This window comes from Physeter macrocephalus, chromosome 2 (genome assembly GCF_002837175.3).
Source record: "Physeter macrocephalus isolate SW-GA chromosome 2, ASM283717v5, whole genome shotgun sequence".
NCBI lineage: Eukaryota > Metazoa > Chordata > Mammalia > Artiodactyla > Physeteridae > Physeter > Physeter macrocephalus.
Window position 1 is genome coordinate 100,249,810 of NC_041215.1, and position 19,586 is coordinate 100,269,395.

The 19,586-nt window shown below is 38.2% G+C and overlaps 1 protein-coding gene across 8 annotated transcripts in view; it reads right to left on the reverse strand.

Moving 5' to 3' along the window:
• HECW2 (HECT, C2 and WW domain containing E3 ubiquitin protein ligase 2) overlaps positions 1–19,586 on the reverse strand; it is a 410,406-nt gene that overhangs the window by 187,000 nt on the left and 203,820 nt on the right. Inside the window, exon 1 of one of the 8 annotated variants that reach the window (XM_024115627.3) lies at positions 465–760. The exons of the other annotated variants lie outside the window; for them this stretch is intronic. The gene's annotated coding sequence lies outside the window, so the exon portion shown is untranslated. Of the gene's footprint in view, positions 1–464; positions 761–19,586 lie in introns of those variants that run through there. 8 annotated transcript variants of the gene reach the window in all.

The following is a 19,586-nucleotide window of genomic DNA, read 5'->3' on the forward strand; positions in this document are numbered from 1 at the left end:
ATAAATCTGTTTTAACATCTCATTCCCTGAGAGAAGAGTTCTTAAATCCATCAAAAACATTATTATTCCAAAGGCAGACGACCTGTCATGAAATCTCTTTGGACTCAGTCTAACGCCATTTTCAAAAGCATTCTTGTAGGTAGAACCTGTACTTAACTTCACAGTAAAATAATTCATCTAAAACCAGTGGGACTCTAGAAATTCAGGGAAGAGACTGCATATGTATTTGTAAAAGTTTTACAAAAGCTTTAATCCCAGCACTGATCTCCTATGTTGAGATGTCAAATGACTAAATGTGATGAGCACTACAGAATTTGTTAATAATTGTCCCTAACCAAGCTGGGAGGGGACAGCATTAAGACTTTTTCAAAAAGAAAGGCAGAGACAACTGTAAATCCCAAACAGTTGGACACAGAAATCAGATGAGAGTGGAATTCATTTCACAGAACTTTCTAATACCTTACCTCATAAAATCCCAAAGAGTTCCTCTCTGCCTTTGCCAGGGCAGAATCCATCATTTCAAATCAGATTTAGGAAGCGGCATGAAGAAACATTTCATTCTCCTTAAAACCATGTACCTGGCCTACCCACTTGGCAATTTCATTCATAAGAGTGGCCCGAACTGAAGTCAAAGAGGGTCTGAAATCCTAATCGGCGGGGAGAGCTCTGCAGGTCCACTTCAGATGCTCCTGTTGTTCTTCCTCTTCCCCAAAGTTCTAGCAGTGAAATACTGAGTGGGACTCGAGCAGGCTGCTACCAGGAGACTCCCGTCCAGCTATAAACAACACTGAGAGCCGCCCCTGCCTTTCATCAAGACTTATCACTGTTCAGGCATCCCAAGTGAAAAAAAAAAAATCATGTATCAGTGTCCCTGAGGCTGAGGCAGTTGTGGCCACGCCCCTGTAAAGCACAGGATGCAATCGCCCCATCCTCCCCTCAGCTTCCTTCCTTTGCTTTTCCATGGGAGAATTCCAAAGAAAAAGTTATGTGTGTACACACACACACTCACACACACAGGGGGCTGATGTCAACAAGCTGACTGTTATCACAGAGAGGGGTTTTTTTCTGTTTGATTTACTCAGAATAGAGTGGCCACTATCTGGGAAACTCTAATTTACTGTTACCATTAATCAGATACAGCCTTAATTTAAGTTACTGAAATAGTATCCTAGCCAATCCAGAATAGAGTTTGTGGACTTGTGGTTTCAAACTGTAAAAGAGGACTAAAACTTTTTCATATATCATATAACTTTCATGAAAATCGCCAAATGTGGTTATCAGTACGGAAGTTATTTTCAGACCCTACTTTTAATGTAAAAATAGACACAATCGCCGATTTAGCTGGTACTCCTGTCTTATTCTAGGAAGCGGCTGTGGTGTGAGAATCTCCAGTTCGGATGCGTTATTCTTCAATGGGGAGAGGGGCCTCGTAAAGCTGTTCACCCACCCAGTGCCATCATTGCAATTTTTAAGTGCTAGTTGAATGCATGAGTACAATCAAAGGCTACAAGACCATCTCTTTCCAGCAAAACTTCCAGGAAAGCAAGATGAGATGTCCTCAGTTGTCACATGCTTTTGCCGTTAAGTGGGGCAGACTAGATTTAAGCTCCATGGTACATTTGGTGGCTGCAATGTCCTCTCCACTGTTCCCTTAACCCAGACATAGTTTGCCATGAAACTTCAAAGGTCCACAGAACTTTGGGCTGATTCTGGAAAAGACTGAGTGAACACAGCAAGCTTGTCACTCCAGAACCACCCCCGCCCTGTCCAGGCCTCTTCTGGACATGCAAACCCAGCCATGTCTTAGGACAAATCATTGTGGATTTCTAGGTACATCCTAGCAAACAACAATAATAGCAAGCATGTATGGAATGCCTACTATGTACCAGGAACACATAGTAAATGCTTTAGAAATAGTCTCTAATGAATGCCACCGTGCTCTAAAACTGAGGTCAGTAGTGTTATTAGGTCCATTTTACAGATGAGGAAACTGAGACTCACAGAGAGAAAGTGATAACCAGGATTACAGTCAGATCTGAATACACCCAAGCCCAAACCCTGTTATAATACACTGCCTCCCCCAAATAACACTGTGAAAATGCCATGACCTCACTAATTAATAGGTGGTCAATGGGCCCACAGCAGCCTCAGTCACCATTAGGAGATTAGAAAAAATAAGCCAGAAAGGATGAATTTATTTCCTATTATTGGCATGAAAGATGGCTAGAGCCTATAAACAACAGACTTCTCAACAATGTCAGCATCTCTTGTTTTCAAGCCCAGTCTAAGAAAGTGTTTAACCCTTACCTCCACTCAACTCCCAGGGCCCTGGATCCACTTGATGCCCCCACCACTCTGGCCCTCCAAGCCACGTTTCCTTGCCTTCCAAATATTGTAACATTTGTCAGATACGCCACTTTAGCTGAACTCTAGATTCTGGTCCATCCACGTGTCACTGACACTCACTTGTGACAAACAGGCTACTTTCCTATGTAAAGGAAATCTGCTTCTCCACAGCACAAGCCTTTGTCATAATAGAACATAGCTTTTCCCAAGTTGATCATGAAAGAGACTTATAGAGTGGAGCAAGGGAGGTTAGATGAACATTAGAGCTTAGCCTGAAGGCCATCACATACATGTACCCTTTCATGGGGATGCTGTTTCTTAAACACAAGTAGTTCAGCCAGTACCTCTTCACTCACAATAAACTACTGTACTGAGAAGGTACAGCCGGAGGATGATAGTGTCAGGCCTGGAAATTTACATATGCCATTCCTGCCTCCAGATCACACCCCTGAAGAAAACACGGAAAAAAAAAAAATCCATGGCAACAAATAAAATGGTGAAGCACATTAATACCAATTTTGCATCCACATAACACCTTAGCATTTTCACCTACTATGCTATCATATAGGGGTTAGCCACTGGGAGACATACGCGAACAAGACAAACACGGCCCCTCCTCCTTCTGGCAGAGCTTCTGTTTTAGAGAGAGAAACACTAAATAACAAATATAAAGTGAATTCTTTAGTTACTATTATGATACATGCTACAAAGGAAAAAGAGAAGGTGGTAAGGCAATGGATGAGCTGGGGACATGACCCAGGCCAGAGAATAAGAGAAAGCTCCCTCGAGGAATCAGGGTATGGACTAAGTGGATGACTAGGAATTGGGGAGGAGAGGAGGGAAGAGGAGAGAGAGTTCATTCCAGATAGAAGAGCTGTGCAGAGGCCCTGTGGTAGGAAGCAGCATGGCCCTTTCAGAGACTGAAGGAAGACCAGTGTGACTAGAGCACAGAGGAGGAGGGAAGGATGAGGCCACGGAAGGAGAACAGACTAGAAAATTTAAGCATCAGCGTACAGGGAGAGAAAAAAGGAAGCTTAAGAATAAGGGATGGGCTTCCCTGGTGGCGCAGTGGTTGCGCGTCCGCCTGCCGATGCAGGGGAACCGGGTTCGCGCCCCGGTTTGGGAGGATCCCACATGCCGCGGAGCGGCTGGGCCCGTGAGCCGTGGCCGCTGAGGCTGCGCGTCGCAACGGGAGAGGCCACAACAGTGTGAGGCCCGCGTACCGCAAAAAAAAAAAAAAAAAAAGAATAAGGGAAAGGAAATGTCCCTTTCCCCATCTCCTTAAGCTCTCCTTCTGCAAGCCCAAGTGATTATCACAGTTCTCAACATTCTGATCTATTGATCAACAAGGATGCTTGTGGGTAGAACTGTGATTCGTGGCTGCTGAATGAATTAATCATATAAATTAAAGACATCACTTAACTGAAGTAGCTTATTCCCCAGAACTCACAGAATATTTATCAAGAATAAGGTAGAGAAGAGCAAAACACAATTCTTAGATTACAATACAGACTGACAATGGAAAACTCCAACAGTGTTTCCTCCAGCTATCTTTATGCTGGCACCAAAAACACGAAGCAGAATCAAGGTTAGCACATCAGGAAGCAACAACCCTCTTCCTGAAAAGCCCATTATGAATTTCCTTTGTGTTTATGCATTTTGCATGCCTGTGAGTCTGACATCACTCATATGCATTATTAAAGTCTTGCAGCAAGGGTCTGCCTATCTGCTGCAATTTGTATTGCCTGCTTTTGCTCCTGAAATTGTGTTCGTAAAGCAGCCAGATGAGTACTCATTTCATCAACGCTCTGTTTTCGGATTCCCAAAAATCTTCCAATGGAAATACACATCGGTTTGTGTATAAATCAGAAAGCTTTTGAAAATAAATTTTAAAATGAGACAGCTGCTAAAAGATCAAGGGGAGGACGCTCAAAACTAAACTCAAGTAGACACATGTACATGAAACATGTTTGTTTTAAATTTAGCTTAGAAAGTGGTATGCAATCAAATTCAATAAAAATAATAATGGCAATCAAATTCAATAAAAATAATATTTTATTTTCAATAAAAATAATAATAATCATCCGTTATCTATTAAGAAACTTCTATGTGCCAGGCACACACTCCCTCATTTAATCCTCATAATAACCTTCTGGAATCGTCACTATAATCCCCATTTCACAGATTAAGAAAAATGGGGGATAGATGGATTGAATTACTTGCTAACGCAAGGTTACATAGCAGGAAACCAGCTGAATTTCAAATCTAGAGTTTGCATGACATCAGAGAGTACCCACACATTTCCCACTGTTATACAAACTCCCCAGCAGTTACTAACTACCACCCACCAATGCCAAGAACTGTGCTCGGTATTTCAGAATCATTAACTGATAGAGTTCTCCCAGCAATTCTAAGAGGTCTTGTTATCCTTATTATGAGGAAACAGTTTGCAGAGGTCTAGTAACTTGATCAAGAGCACACAATGGCAAGGCTGAAAGGTCCAGAGGAAAATTTTCCAGTAGCCTGCATAATTTCACATTAGCAACATTCTTGTGGTACTCTGAGTTCAGTAAATACAAGTATGGACCTGTTACTTTCTTAGGGTTTTGCAGTTTTACCTGGGAAGTTATCATTATGCTTGGGAAGAGAGTGAAGTCCCCAAAGAACTGATTTTCTTATCTTAAGTGAATAAGGAAATCCCTTTATCACTGTCCATTCAAGACAAAATATCAGGATTATGATCTACTGCTTTCCTAAACAAGAATAAATGACCCTCACTTTTCTATTTCTAAAAGACAAATACATACATGTGATATAATATGACAAAAACTCTGAAAGGAATACACAAATAAGAATAAATGTGGTGTGTTTTTTGTTTTTTGTTTTTTGTTAGTAATTTCCACTACTGAACTAAAGATCCAGCTATAGCAGAGGCTCCTTTATTTGACTGACATGTATCTTGAATAATATATCTAAGGATACATTATTTTTCCTTATGGGTGAATTTGGTATTAACACCTAAGAATATAATATTTTTCCTTATCAATAAATTTTGTATTAACCCCAGATTAATGTAAAGACAAGTGTTTTAAAATGAAATATTAACGTGGTTTATATACAATCCCACGTGCCTCATTCAATTCATAATAACTGTTTAATTACATGGTTAATGGATTCTGTAGCTATGCTACTTTTTATTCCAAATAAAATTATATTATATAAAGCAAGGTGAATTTAAGAATAGATTTTAGGTATGTAAAACTTTGAAAATAAAATGAGAAGGCTGTAAAATCATTACAATAAAGAAGGATGTACAATTATTTTATTTGTGTATATGTGTTCTTTGCTTCTGTCTGTAAAATGAGAACATATCTTTTTCCAATAAGGCTTTGTATATGTCTGAGATAGCAATGAACCCAATAATATCCTGGAGATTCTCTGCCGAAAGCACATATATAGAGACTCCAAAATATTCACATTAGTGGACATTTCAGAATTGGCATTTATAATATACCACCATAGTGTATGATACAGAATCGAATAACCACACAGAGTCCCACACCCTGAAAGAGTAGAACTCAAATTCTATTGTGTATTAGAATCAACTGGTGAGACTCATGTTTAAAATTCAGACTAAATTTCATAGAGCAAACCAGAGAAATTCTGATTCAGTAGGTATAAGATGGGCCTTAGTAGTCTTCATTTTTAAACAATTACCCGAGCTAATTCTGATATAGTTGGTCCTTAAACCACACTTTAATAAGAGACACTGACCTGGAGTCAAAATCCAACAGACCATATATCAAGGTATGTGTGTATGTGAATGTCATATTTGATTTTGTAAATTCGTTTTAGTAGAAAACTCAAAAAGAGACATGCATGTTTCTACCTTTGCAGTGTTACCTACCCTAACAATTCTCATGTTGATTATTTCCAATCCATCTCAAGAAAAGAGGAAAACTATGTAAGAAGAAAAGAAAGTACAGGAAAAATGAGGAGACAGGAAGGGCCACTAACATAAGGAAAAAAAGTTTTTGTCTGTATTTAAATCTAGAACAGTGCTCCTCAAAATATGGGCCATGGGCCAGCACTGGGCCAAAAGCTGGCTGTTAATCACCTGAGAAAAGTACAGAAATTGAGCCTTTTCGAAACTTTTACAGAAATTTGTCAGAGTAATTTTAAGTCTGTTCAGTCTAATAATAAAAATGTGGGCTTATACTCTGTGGATCTTGTTTTTTATTCGATTTCATACTTCTAATAGTTTATTTTTATTCTGACTAACGAAAGATCAGTGTCTGTGATGGATCTGAACGACCATAGGTAATCTGAGAAACTCTGGCATACTCTAGATGGAAGAATGAGCCATGCTTGGTCAGACCAGGGAGCCTCTTAGCCCAGGGTTTGATATAAAAGTGGCTTTCTATAATATCATTTCCAAAGGTTAGGGGCCAGAAATGATCTATTGAATGACTGGCTGAACTAACGTCTTCATCTTCTCATAATAACTCACTCTGAATCTGTCAGCAATACACCAATCTATGTGTTACGTGAATTGACCAACCATTTTTTTTAGCTCATAACACCTCTTAGAATAACATTTTAGTAAAATTTCCTAAAAGTTTACTTTCAACAGCAAAAAGCAGCCTTTGTTTCACTTATTATAAATGTGTATCTTTCAACTTGCAAAAAAATCCTTGAGTTTTAATATTTGAGAATCCAATGATGAACTTTATCACTTTAGGGTATAGATATTATATCTATACAATATCTATACTCTGTCTGTGAATCTTTGTTGACATAAAACTATTGCTTCAGGCTATTCTCAAATAGCAGCCTAGCCATCTTAGCATTGGGCGCTATCAGCTAACAATTTTCATGATTTTTGGCAATGAAAACAGTAATAAGAAGCACAAAGTATCAGTACATTATTTCAGTCATAAGTACGCAGACACAGATCTCATTTTGCAGTTTTCCTGCCTCCTAGTAAACCTTGAATAATAATTCTTTCTCTTGTTAGAGACCTGCATTCTAAACAGACCTGAAGTTAAATGCTAGACATATTTCTACAATTCCAGGCTCAGGTCAGTATTTCCCTTCATGCCCCCCTGCAGTTGCTACTTTTGCTCTACCAGTGTTGCCAAAAATAACTTTTTCCTCTTCCAAGTTAAACATGGTGTTTATAAAAGGTGGGGATGGAGAATCTGGGAGCATGAATCTGTACACACAACAAACAAACTCACAATAATAGCCACAGCACTCCTAGCTGCCAAGATTTCTAGCCAGGAAGAATGAAAAATGAGGGTTTTTTCCTACTAAATAATTATGCCTCCTTTTAAAAAGAGAATAAAGCCAAGCTTTAAATATCCAAGTTTGTTCTGTGATGCTTAAAAGTTATGTCACACACTAAGTTTGTTCATTATGTTTTCTTAACATTTTTAAATCCAATTTAAGACATTTTCTCATGTAGTCAGTTTAGTCAGTTCATATGACTAAGAACTCTCTGACAGCTTGAAGGCAGCACAGAATAGCACTGGTTCTGCAGCCAAAATGGACACCTATTAGCTGTGTGACATTGGCCAAAAGAGTAACCTTCTACAAACTTTAACTCACTCATTTATAAAATGGGGATAGGGACTTCTCTGGTGGCACAGTGGTTAGGACTCCGCGCTCCCAATGCAGTGGGCCCGGGTTCAATCCCTGGTCAGGGAACTAGATCCCACATGCGAGCCGCAACTAAGAGTTTGCATGCCACAACTAAGGAGCCCACCAACCGCAACTGAGGAGCACATGCATGTATCGCAACTAAAGGAGCCGGCAAGCCGCAACTAAGGAGCCTGGCTGCCGTAACTAAGAACCAGTGCAACAAATAAATAAATAAAATTAATATTTTAAAATTTAACAATGTATAACCAGCATGATTTTGAGAGGACTGTAAAGCTACAAAAAGCAAGGAGACAGTGTGCCTGGCACGGAGTATTTACTCACTATCAGTAACTCTCAGATTCTAGTGTTGTCTTTATTCTCAATAGAGAAGATCTAAATCATTGGACTATTTGGAGGAGTTTTCAGAATTCTACTTCTGTGACAAATATGAATACTAAGTAGATTAATGACAGTCCACCAAGAAGGCAACTGGCTAGATGAACTGACCTCAGAAGTCACTTGGATCTAGGTTATCTAACATGATTCAACCAGGCTTAAATTCAGTACTTTTATTAAAATTCAAGTAACACTGTTGGAGAAAAAGAATTGCCTTTAACTAAAGGAATTATAATTCTGTTAATTCTTTTTATTGTATTACATACATTTGCTTCAGCAATCACTTTGGGAAAGGTTAAGTGGAGTAGATAAAACTAAAATCATAAGACATCTTTGTAAAAACAGATGGCATTCATCCAAAATGCCTTTCCTGGAACAAACTGTAACAACTTGATTCACTGCCGCCCTTCCCTACAAAGCTATATTTAAGGATCTGTAAGCATTTCCCTTATAAACTGCTATCATCAGGATTTGTAATTTTACCTTCTAATCTGTTTTAGAGTTTATGTTTAAACAACTCAATCAATCTTTAAAAAAAAGCTATTGTTTTTTAAATTTAAAAACTTCCTTCAGTAAAGAATAAGTACAAGGTTGGCGGAGGGGGGAACACCAGAAAAGTAAGGATTATTTTACACATGAAAAAATGGTTTAATAAGCAAAATAATATGCATGTTCAAGAAATATGTGCCACCAAGATTATATAAATTCAGTAGTCATTGTGTCATGATTTGTAAAAATTAGAAACTAGATTAAGTGTCCAAAAAAGATGAATAGGTAAATTATGACACAGCCATATTATAGAATATTATGTAGTCATTACACTATGTTCCCAGATAATTTTGAATGACATGGGAAATGGTCATGATATAATGAGTGGAAAAATGTACTGTAGAGTTATATGTATAATATGAGCTTAATTAACCTTAAACATACGTATGATATTTATAAAAATGAAATTGTAAAAGGAATATGCCAAAATGTTCAGAGTAATTATTGCTTGGCAGGAAGACTGAAGTGTTCCCAATATTCTTCCATATTTTCTACCTTTTCTATAATGAACTTGCATTACTTTAATAATCAGAAAAGAAAGGCTTCAATCTGGCTTAGTGTGACAGAGAAATACAGAAACAGTGATAAATAAAAAAATAAAGTTTCCCTTGCAAACCTATCTATCCTGACACTTGAAAATATTACTTATAGTGTGGATTTATTAAGTACTCATTCAAAAGGAGTTGTTATTTATCAAGTGGAGTTGGCCAAAAAAGTGACCTTATAGCTAACCACACATTATCAATAAACCATATGTCTCAATATACTAAAAAACACAAGTATCATCCATCATAAGGACACCTCCAGGGGACAAAACACAAATTCAAGATACATCTGGTAAAGGAATTGTAAAAAAAAAAAAAAAAATTGAAGCGAAAGATGTCACACAAAAACTAGTTTGAATCTGAGTTTAAAATTGTATTCAAAACTCCAAGTACTGAATAGTCATCAACTCAAGGAGATCTGCTCCAAATGGAATTATGAAATCAATTTAAATCAAACATAAATACCCAAATAATTCAGATTCCCAGGCTACTTCAGGGTCTCCAACTTCCACCGTAAACACAGGCCCGTGTGCGCGCGCACGTGCACACACGCCCCACACATAGAAAAATCACAAAACTATCAACCATTGTAAACATTCATGGCCATAAATATAATTTCCAGTTTCCCTTTAAAGAAACCTGAATAAATTCTACCAGAAAAACAAGTTTTACTTTTTTCATCAAGATGACATTTTTTAAAACTTATATATCCATTATGTATCAGCTACTGTGCAAAATATTTTCACATAAGCTCTTTTTTTCATCTTGTCCTCTTATACTACTGCTAGAAAATCTGGTCCATGTGGATACAGTCATATCCAATCCCCTCTATCAGTCTATGTTATCTGAGATAAGGACACAGAAGATACTTTATTAATCTTCATATTCCAAAAATTATCCAGTTCTGGGAAACATCCAATACATGTTTTTGATTAAATGAGTAAGAACAGATTCTCTATCCTAGTTTTTATTTCCCTCAGACTTTACTTCAAACATCATAAGTGTGAAGCACTTTATAACTTACTGGTCTCCAAATGTTATGTATTTAGGAGCAACTGTTAAAATAAAAATTTGAAGAGATACTAATAATACTGGAACAGACACAAAGCCACATCTAAATAATCTCCTTATACTGACAAGTAAATCTGAAGAGTCTGACAACAAAACATAAATCCAAATAGTTTTCATTCTTTAGGGGAAAAAAACGTAAAAGTTACAAACTCTATAAAAACTACTCTTTGAAGATGCTCAAATTTCATAAGCGGGCCAAGGAAGTTTTTTTTTTTTTTTTTTTTTGCGGTACACGGGCCTCTCACTGCTGTGGCCTCTCCCGTTGCGGAGCACAGGCTCCGGACGCGCAGGCTCAGCGGCCATGGCTCACGGGCACAGCCGCTCCGCGGCACGTGGGATCTTCCCGGACCGGGGCACGAACCCGCGTCCCCTGCATCGGCAGGCGGACTCTCAACCACTGCGCCATCAGGGAAGCCCCCAAGGAAGTTTTAATAACATTACTCTCTAAGTCAAACGGAAACCAACTTGGTTGAAGCTACACACTTAGTTGGTGCCAAGGAGAAGTAGCTTGGACATTCGTGATAAAACAATGAATAAATTCTTAGAACCTTGAAGAGAGAGAGAGAGAGTCTCAAATATAACCTAAGAGGAAACTTACATTATGGCCACTTTTAATTCTTTATGTGCTTAAGTTTATATACTTGGAACAATTGCATTCCCTATCTAAGCTGGTAAAAATTATCTTAGTGTAGATTCTTCTAAATGGCATTGGAATAGTTAATTCACAAATGAGGCAAAGCTTCCATTTTACAAATTGATCATGCAGTAACAATTGTAACATCTGAAAAGGCTTAGAATAAGCTTTTCTCCCTATTTCTTGCCAGTAGATCAAGTCAATAAGACTAAATCAAAAGTAGAAAATGTGGACCAACCAAATAAAATACAAAAGAGCAAAAAGGAAAGAAAATGAAGAAAAAGGATATTTTTTGTTGGCACAAGTCTACTTGGATGCATTCTCACATAGCATTTTTACAATTCTTTAAAAAACAGTTTCCATTGCTAATTCTGTGTTCAGATGACTTTTCCACTCATTACTCTGAGAGTAGCAAGTCACACGTTCCTCCTTTTTGGGTTGTGGGTCAGTGAGACTGCCATAAGTATAGCAGAGCAGATAAGGGCCCAAGGTCAGGAGTCAGATTGTTCCTGAGGAGCAAGGAGAGAACATAGTGAAAGAAACCAGACAAAAGGGACTTCCCTTTTGTGGTGCAGTGGTTAAGAATCCGCCTGCCAATGCAGGGGTGACGGGTTTGAGCCCTGGTCTGGGAAGATCCCACATGCTGCGGAGCAACTAAGCGCATGTGCCACAACTACTGAGCCTGAGCTCTACAGCCCACGAGCCACAACTACTGAGCCCACGTGCCACAACTACTGAAGCCCGCACTCCTAGAGCCTGTGCTCCGCAACAAGAGAAACCACTGCAATGAGAAGCACGCGCACCACAACGAAGAGTAGCCCCCGCTCGCCGCAACTAGAGAAAGCCTGCGTGCAGCACCCATGCAGCCAAAAATTAAAAAAAGAAAAAAAAAAAAAAGAAACCAGACAAAAATGAAATACTCTATATAACTGGTTTGTACAGTATGAAAACAGGCAAAAGCAACCTATAGTTTTAGAAGTCAAACCCAAGAGGAATTATAACTGGAAGGGAACATGAGGATGACTTCTGGGGTGCTGAGAAGTTTCTATATCTTGATCTAAGTGGTAGTTATAAGAGTGTGTACATATGTAAAAATTGATTATTGTGTATATTTAGAATTAAGGCACCATAAGGACCTTCCTAAATATGTGCTAATTCCCAAGAAAAACAGTATAAAAGGCATGACTAATGTATGGTGTTAGAAGTCAAGACTTTAAGCTGCCTTTAAAAAGGGATGTGATTGGAGGTCCCTGGCTGTCCAGTGGTTAAGATTTCTCCTTCCAGTGCAGGGGGTGCAGGTTCGATCCCTGGTTGGGCAGCCAAGATCCCACATGCCTCACAGCCAAAAAACCATAACACAAAACAGCAGCAATACTGTAAAAAACTCAATAAAGACTTTAAAAATGGTCCATATAAAAAAAATTTTTTTAAAGGGATGTGACTGGAAAAGGCAGGAGAGGGACCTCCAGAGTGATGGAAATACTTGGTTTCTTGATCTGAGTGCTGTTGCCATAAATGTGTTCACTTTGAGACAATTAAGCTGTAAACTTATTACTTTTCTTTTCCATATGTATGCTATACTCCATTTTTAAAAGAAGTGGAGAGGAGGTACTGCTCTGTATTAAAAGTGCCATAATAAATAAATTGTTTACTGAATTTTGTTTTAAGCAAACCAACTGATTTTTAAAGAAACAGTACAATTTTAATATTGGATAATACTTGTATATTATAATAAAGACATTGTAGTTGTATAAGAAAATGTCTCTATTTATTAGAAGTTTATAGGGATGAAGCAGTTCTCATGGGTGGCCACTGAAGTCTATGCTAAGTTAGCTTAGTGGTCAGATAACAATTGGACAGAGATTTGTTTAAATGCCTTTGGCCAGTAAGTCTCCCAGCCTTTGCTAATGGGCTCTACGTGTATGATGGATCGCACCTTCAACACTCTAGCAGCTTAGAGCACTGTAGCTTACACTTCCTACTTGCACAAAGTCTCAAGATCAGTGAGATGAGAGAAATGAGAGCCTTCTCAGGTCTTTGCTGGGCATAACACAGCCCTATATATGTGTGTGGGCTTCTAGAGTCCCTAGAATATATCAAAGTTTTTCAAAGTCCTGCATATTATCCTTTTACATTTTTTTGGCCAGCCCTTTGTGTGCCCCAAGCAGTATTGCCACCTCAGGCAGCTATGATGCGAAACAGTTGCCAGTGATTATTTTTGACAAACGTCTTGGAGATAGGGCTATTTGCACAGAGCAATCTCTGAGCCAGGTCAAATAAAGAGAAATCCCATGACTGGGGCTTTTCCAGGGGCTGCCAGACATGTCAAGTAGTGACAATTCTCTAAGCATGAGGCTTTTGGGGGATCTGGGAACACATCTTGCCTGTGTTTGTGGCTATTAAGTTGTTGATTTTCTAAGCTACCATGGTCACAAGGCTCTTGGTTTTCAAAACTACCGTGGAGCTGGGGAGAGGGAGATAGAAATAAGGTAAGTTAAAATACCATAAAGCCAAAACCTGCTATTCTAATTGAGATTCAACTGTTTCTTGAATAAATGCTCCTCCTATACTTAAAAGCATTCTGTTGATTTCCAGAATGCTGAAAAAGTTAATTTTGAAAATTTTCTCCAGTGTTCTCATTGACTTTTAGAGGAGTAGACTTTTGAAGATCTTTACTTTACCATTCAGAACTGCTTCTCCTCACAAGGATCTTTTTTTTTTTTTTTTTTTTTTTTTGTGGTACGCGGGCCTCTCACTGCTGTGGCCTCTCCCGTTGCGGAGCGCAGGCTCTGGACGCGCAGGCTCAGCGGCCATGGCTCACGAGCCCAGCCGCTCCGCGGCATGTGGGATCTTCCCGAACCGGGGCACGAACCTGCGTCCCCTGCATCGGCAGGTGGACTCTCAACCACTGCGCCACCAGGGAAGCCCGCAAGGATCTTTTGAAGATAACATCAGGGGTTTTCCTATTGGACTTCCAGTTCAACTAGCTGCCATTTTCAATAAGCATTTATGCTTAGAGCATGATACTCAGGAAAGTCAAGAGTCCCTCACAGACACTGTTCTGTGACCACAAACTTCACTGATAACATGGTTATCATGTCACTGATTCTAAAAATCGTTCAGCAAGTCATCCCTCTTACTGGAAAAACAATTAAGTATACATGCCCTTCTGACCATGTGGGCTATTACAGTAGTTTCTATTAAAGTTTTATTTTCATTCATAATGCTTTTGCACCTTAGTTGTTAACAAGTTGTAAATCAGTAAAGAAAAATAAACTATATGTCCATACAAAATTCTCACTAAAAATGAATGAACAATGGAATTTTCAAGGTGGTCACTAGTTTCTTGTAGTGTAAGGGATTATAAAGGGACAGGTTCTGGTCTATTAATAGGCAGAAAATGTTTCTTATGTCAAAATAAGTAAAAGCAGAGAAGTTCTGGGAAGTCAGGAAGCAGATACTTACCTCCTACCAGGAGGGCAAAAGTTTCCCAGAAACCAGACCCAGCTGGGGTTGGAAGGGTCATTATGCTAAGGCTCTCTGGAAACCATGATTTGGAAGCTTAGAGTGAAATAAAGAAGTGAGCTTTCCTAAACTGCCAGGAGTGCACCACCTAATGCAGGGAATGGCCGACATTAGTTCTTTAACTAGTTTAAACTGAAATAAAATTAAACATAATAGTATACAAGACAAAACAATAAAGTTCCTTAAGAGTTAAGATTAAAAAGAGGTAAGTGAATGAACCACAATATTCCCCTTTATGGTTAGGAGCATACCTTAAATAAGCTTTCCTTAACCTCAAATCCTTGGACTCTTAAAGGTAGATTTTTGAAGATGCTAAAATCCATAAAATAGTAAGCAAACTTTATATGTATGTATACATTTTATTTTTCCTGTAAAGAGAGCCCAAAGCATTCATCACACTCTCAAAGGATTAATTATAAGTCCCATAACAGTAAATGCATCACAAACTGTACCCAGCAGCATATTAAAAGGATTGTACACCATGGCCAAATGGGATTTATCTCAGGGATACAAGAGTGGTTTAACACACAAAACTCAATCAATGCAATATACCACATTAATAGAATGAAAAGGGGAAAGACATTTCAATTGATGCAGTAAAAAAAATCTGAAACAGTCTAACCCTTATGACAAAAATACTTAGCAAACTAGGAATAGAAGGGCATTTATGAAAAACTCACAGCTAACATCATATGCACTGGTGAAAGACTGAAAGCCTTCTCCTGAAGATTAGGAATAAGACAGGGATGTCTGATTTTGCCACTTCTATTCAACACTGTACTGGAAGTTCTAGCCAGAGCAATAAGGCAAGACAGAGAAATAAAAGGCATCCAAATTGAAAAAGAAATAAAACTATCTCTATTCACAGATGACATGATCTTATATAGAAAATCCTAAAGAATCCACAAAAAACTATTAGAGTTAATAAATGAATTCAGCAAAGTTTAAAGAATGCAAAAATTAGTTGTATTTCTACACACTAGCAATAAACATGCAAAAAGGAAATTGAGAAAGCTATTCCATTTACAATAGCATCCAAAAGAATAAAATACCTAAGAATAAGGTTAACCAAGCAGGAGAAAGACTTGTACACTGAAATCTATACAACATTACTGAAAAAAATTAAAGAAGACCTACAGATTCAATGCAACCACTATCAAAATTCAAATTGCCTTTTCTTAAAGAAATGAAAAGACTGATTTCAAATTCATTTGGAATTGCAAGGGCCCCTAAACAGCCAAAACAATCTTGAAAAAGAACAAAGTTGGAGGCCTTATACTTCTTAATTGAAAATTTACTACAAAGGCTACAGTTATCAAAATAGCATGGTACTGGCATAGGGATAGACATACAGGCCAACAGAATAGAAATAAACCCATACATTTATGGTCAATTGATTTTCAATAAGGGTGCCAAGACTGTCTAATGGGAAAAGAACAGTCTCTTCAACAAATGGTTCTGAGATAAATGGATTTCCACATGCAAAAAAATGAAGTTGGACTCCTATCTCCCAGAGGTTGCAAGGAATGAAGTTGGACTCCCTTTCTCTTCGAAGAAAACACAGGGCTATGATTTCGTGACCTTGGATTTGGCAAGGGAATCTTAGTAATGGCAACAAAAGCACAAGCAATAAAATTAAAAATAGATAATTTGAACTTCATCAAAATTAAAAACTTTTGTGCTTCAAATGACCATCAAGAAAATGAAAAGACAACCTATAGAATGAGAGAAAATATCTGCAAATCATGTATCTGTTAAGACTCTAGTATCCAGAATATATAAAGAACTCTTACAACTCAACTACAAAAAAGATAATCTAATTTGAAAATGGGCAAAGGATTTGAATAGACATTTCTCCAGAGAAGATATACAATTGGCCAAGAAGCATATGAAAGGATGTTCAACATCATTATTCATTAGGAAAATGCAAATCAAAACCACAATGAGATACTTCATACCTACTTGGAAAGCTATAATAAGTATTGGCAAGGATATGGAGAAACTGGAACCCTCATACATTACTGAGAATGCAAAACGGTACTCCAGCTGTAGAAAAGTCTGGAGGTTCCTCAAAAAGTTAAAGAAATACCATATGAGCTAGCAATTTCACTTACAGGTGTGTAAGAATTGAAAATAGGTATTCAAACAAATAATTGTACATGTATGTTCATAGTAGCATTACTCACAGAAGCCAAAAGGTTGAAAGAACCCAAATATCCATCAACAAGTGAATGAATAATGTGGTATATACATAAAATATAATGGAATATTATTTATTCATGAAAAGAAATGAAGTACTGATAGATGCTACAACATGGAGGGACTGCAAAAACATTATCCTAAGTGAATGGAGCCACTTTTAAACGGCCATATGTTGTATGATTCCATTTATATAAAATATCTAGAATAGATTAACCCATAGAGACAGAAAGCAAACTGGTGGTTGCTGAGCTGGGAGTAGGGGTATTGGGAAATGACAGCTTACTGGCTGTGGAGTTTTCTCTTAGGGTGATGAAAATGTTTTGGAGCTTGATATATGTGGTGGTTGCATAAAATTATAAATAACTAAATGCCACTGAACTACTATACACTTTGAATGGTTAATCTATGCTATGTGAATTTTCCCTTAATTGAAAAAATGAGTAATTGCATTAATTATATACATATATATAATTTTATACATTATATATGTATTAATCACAGCATTATTTATTTGTAATAGGAGAAAACTGGAGAAAATTTAATCTCCATCAGGTGTACCTGTTAATTATGTTACATCTCAACAATAAAATAGTATGTAAATATGTAAGAATGGGACTCTATGTATTGACATGGAAAATCAGAAAAATACATTAAATGAAAACAATCTAGGTGTAGAAGGGTGTTATTTTGCTACTTCTTATAGCAGAAGAGGGGGAAATTTTTTTTGATATGTATTTGCATTTGCTTGTATATATGTATGTATGTATATGTGTGTATACATATGTATACACACACGCACTAGAATATATATCCATATATACAGTATATGGAAACTCTGAAAGGATAAACCTGAAACTAATAAGCATTGTTACCTGTTGGGAGGAAAGGAGAAATCTGGAAATGCAGAAGAGGTTAAAGGCAGACTTTTTCCTTTATATCCTTTTGCATTTAAAGAAACTTTTGAGCCATGTGACTAAATCACTTAGTTCAAAAAAGGTGTTTGTGGGCTTCCCTAGTGGTGCAATGGTTGAGAGTCCACCTGCCAATGCAGGGGACACGGGTTCGTGCCCCGGTCTGGGAAGATCCCACATGCCGCAGAGCGGCTAGGCCCCGTGAGCCATGGCCGCTGAGCCTGCGCGTCCGGAGCCTGTGCTCCGCAACGGGAGAGGCCACAGCAGTGAGAGGCCCGCGTACGGCAAAAAAAAAAAAAAAAAAAAGTGTTTGTTACATGGTTATTCAAATATGGCAAAAGACTCTATGATAAGATATTTTAACACAACTATTTTAAATAAAATTAGAAACTAGAGATATTTTCAAATTTTACAAATCACTGTAGTCAAGAGAGAGTTGATGAAGCCCACAAGGATGGAACGAGACCCTGTCCACGTGATGGGGCACTGTGTTCTCCGTCTGGTAGCAAGAGATGCTTTGCCTTCATTTATAAATAATCTGGCTTTAAAAAGAGATCTATAACAGTGGACTCATAGGAAAACTGCGCTTCCACCTTGCTTCACAATCACAGTCCTAAACCAGGGTAGTTGACATGATCCCGCTGTATTTTAAATATGTAATTGGCTTCAATATTAAAGAATTATATTGCAGATGGTAGCAGGCCTATAAGTAATTTTTACTTTATTCTTTATATTTCCTGTATTTTCCACATTTTTCACTGAGCTTAACCTTAACGATCAGGGATAAAACTATATTTTTTTATAAGACAGATAACTCTAGAGGCAGTATGGAGGAGGAACTGTAGCAGGAAGAGATTGGCAGCAGGGACCTCCATCAGAGTGCTGGCAAGTAAGGGAAAAGATGACAAGGATCTATATAAAAGGGGAGGCAGTCGGGGTAGAAATAGGTAAGATGAAGAGGTGAACTGACCAGGTTCACTGGATAAAGTAATGAAGAAAAATTTAAGAATAAGTCTTAAATTTCTGCGTTGAGTAACTGCCACCAGCAGTATTAGAGAAAAGAAGAGGTGGGCTGCTTGCAGGACCAAGGATGGAGGCAAGTTCAGTTTGAGATTAGTGAGCCTGAGGAGTCTGCACCCATTCCGGTAACGATGTCAAATCAACACCAGAAATACGGCAAAGGCACTCAGAACCAGAAGGAGGACTGGAGAATTAGGTGCATGGATGTTAGTGGAAGACATAAGAATGGATGAAATTGCTCAGAGTTCCAAGAGCAAAATGAGAAGAAAATGGGATAGGATAAAAGCCGGGAGAACACTAGGATTTAAGGTGAAAAGAGACAGTAAAGGAAAAAATAGAAATAAATGTAGGCAGGTAACTAGGAAAGAATGAAAAGAAAATGTAAGATCAACATCATCAAATCCTGCAAAGATTAAAGGATAAAGCCTGAAAAATGTCATTGCATTTGGCAATGACAAGGTCCCCAGTGAGTTTAGTGGGAGCAGAAACAGTTGTGTTGGACTTGGGAGCTAGACTGGTGTGGGTTGTGGAGTGAAATGGAAGGTGAGTATTCCAACCATTCAAACCTAATCATTCACACTGTATATACACCATTCATTTAAAATCTTTAATAAGGGGCTTCCCTGGTGGCGCAGTGGTTGAGAGTCCGCCTGCTGATGCAGGGGACACGGGTTCGTGCCCCGGTCCGGGGAGATCCCACATGCCGCGGAGCGGCTGGGCCCGTGAGCCATGGCCGCTGAGCCT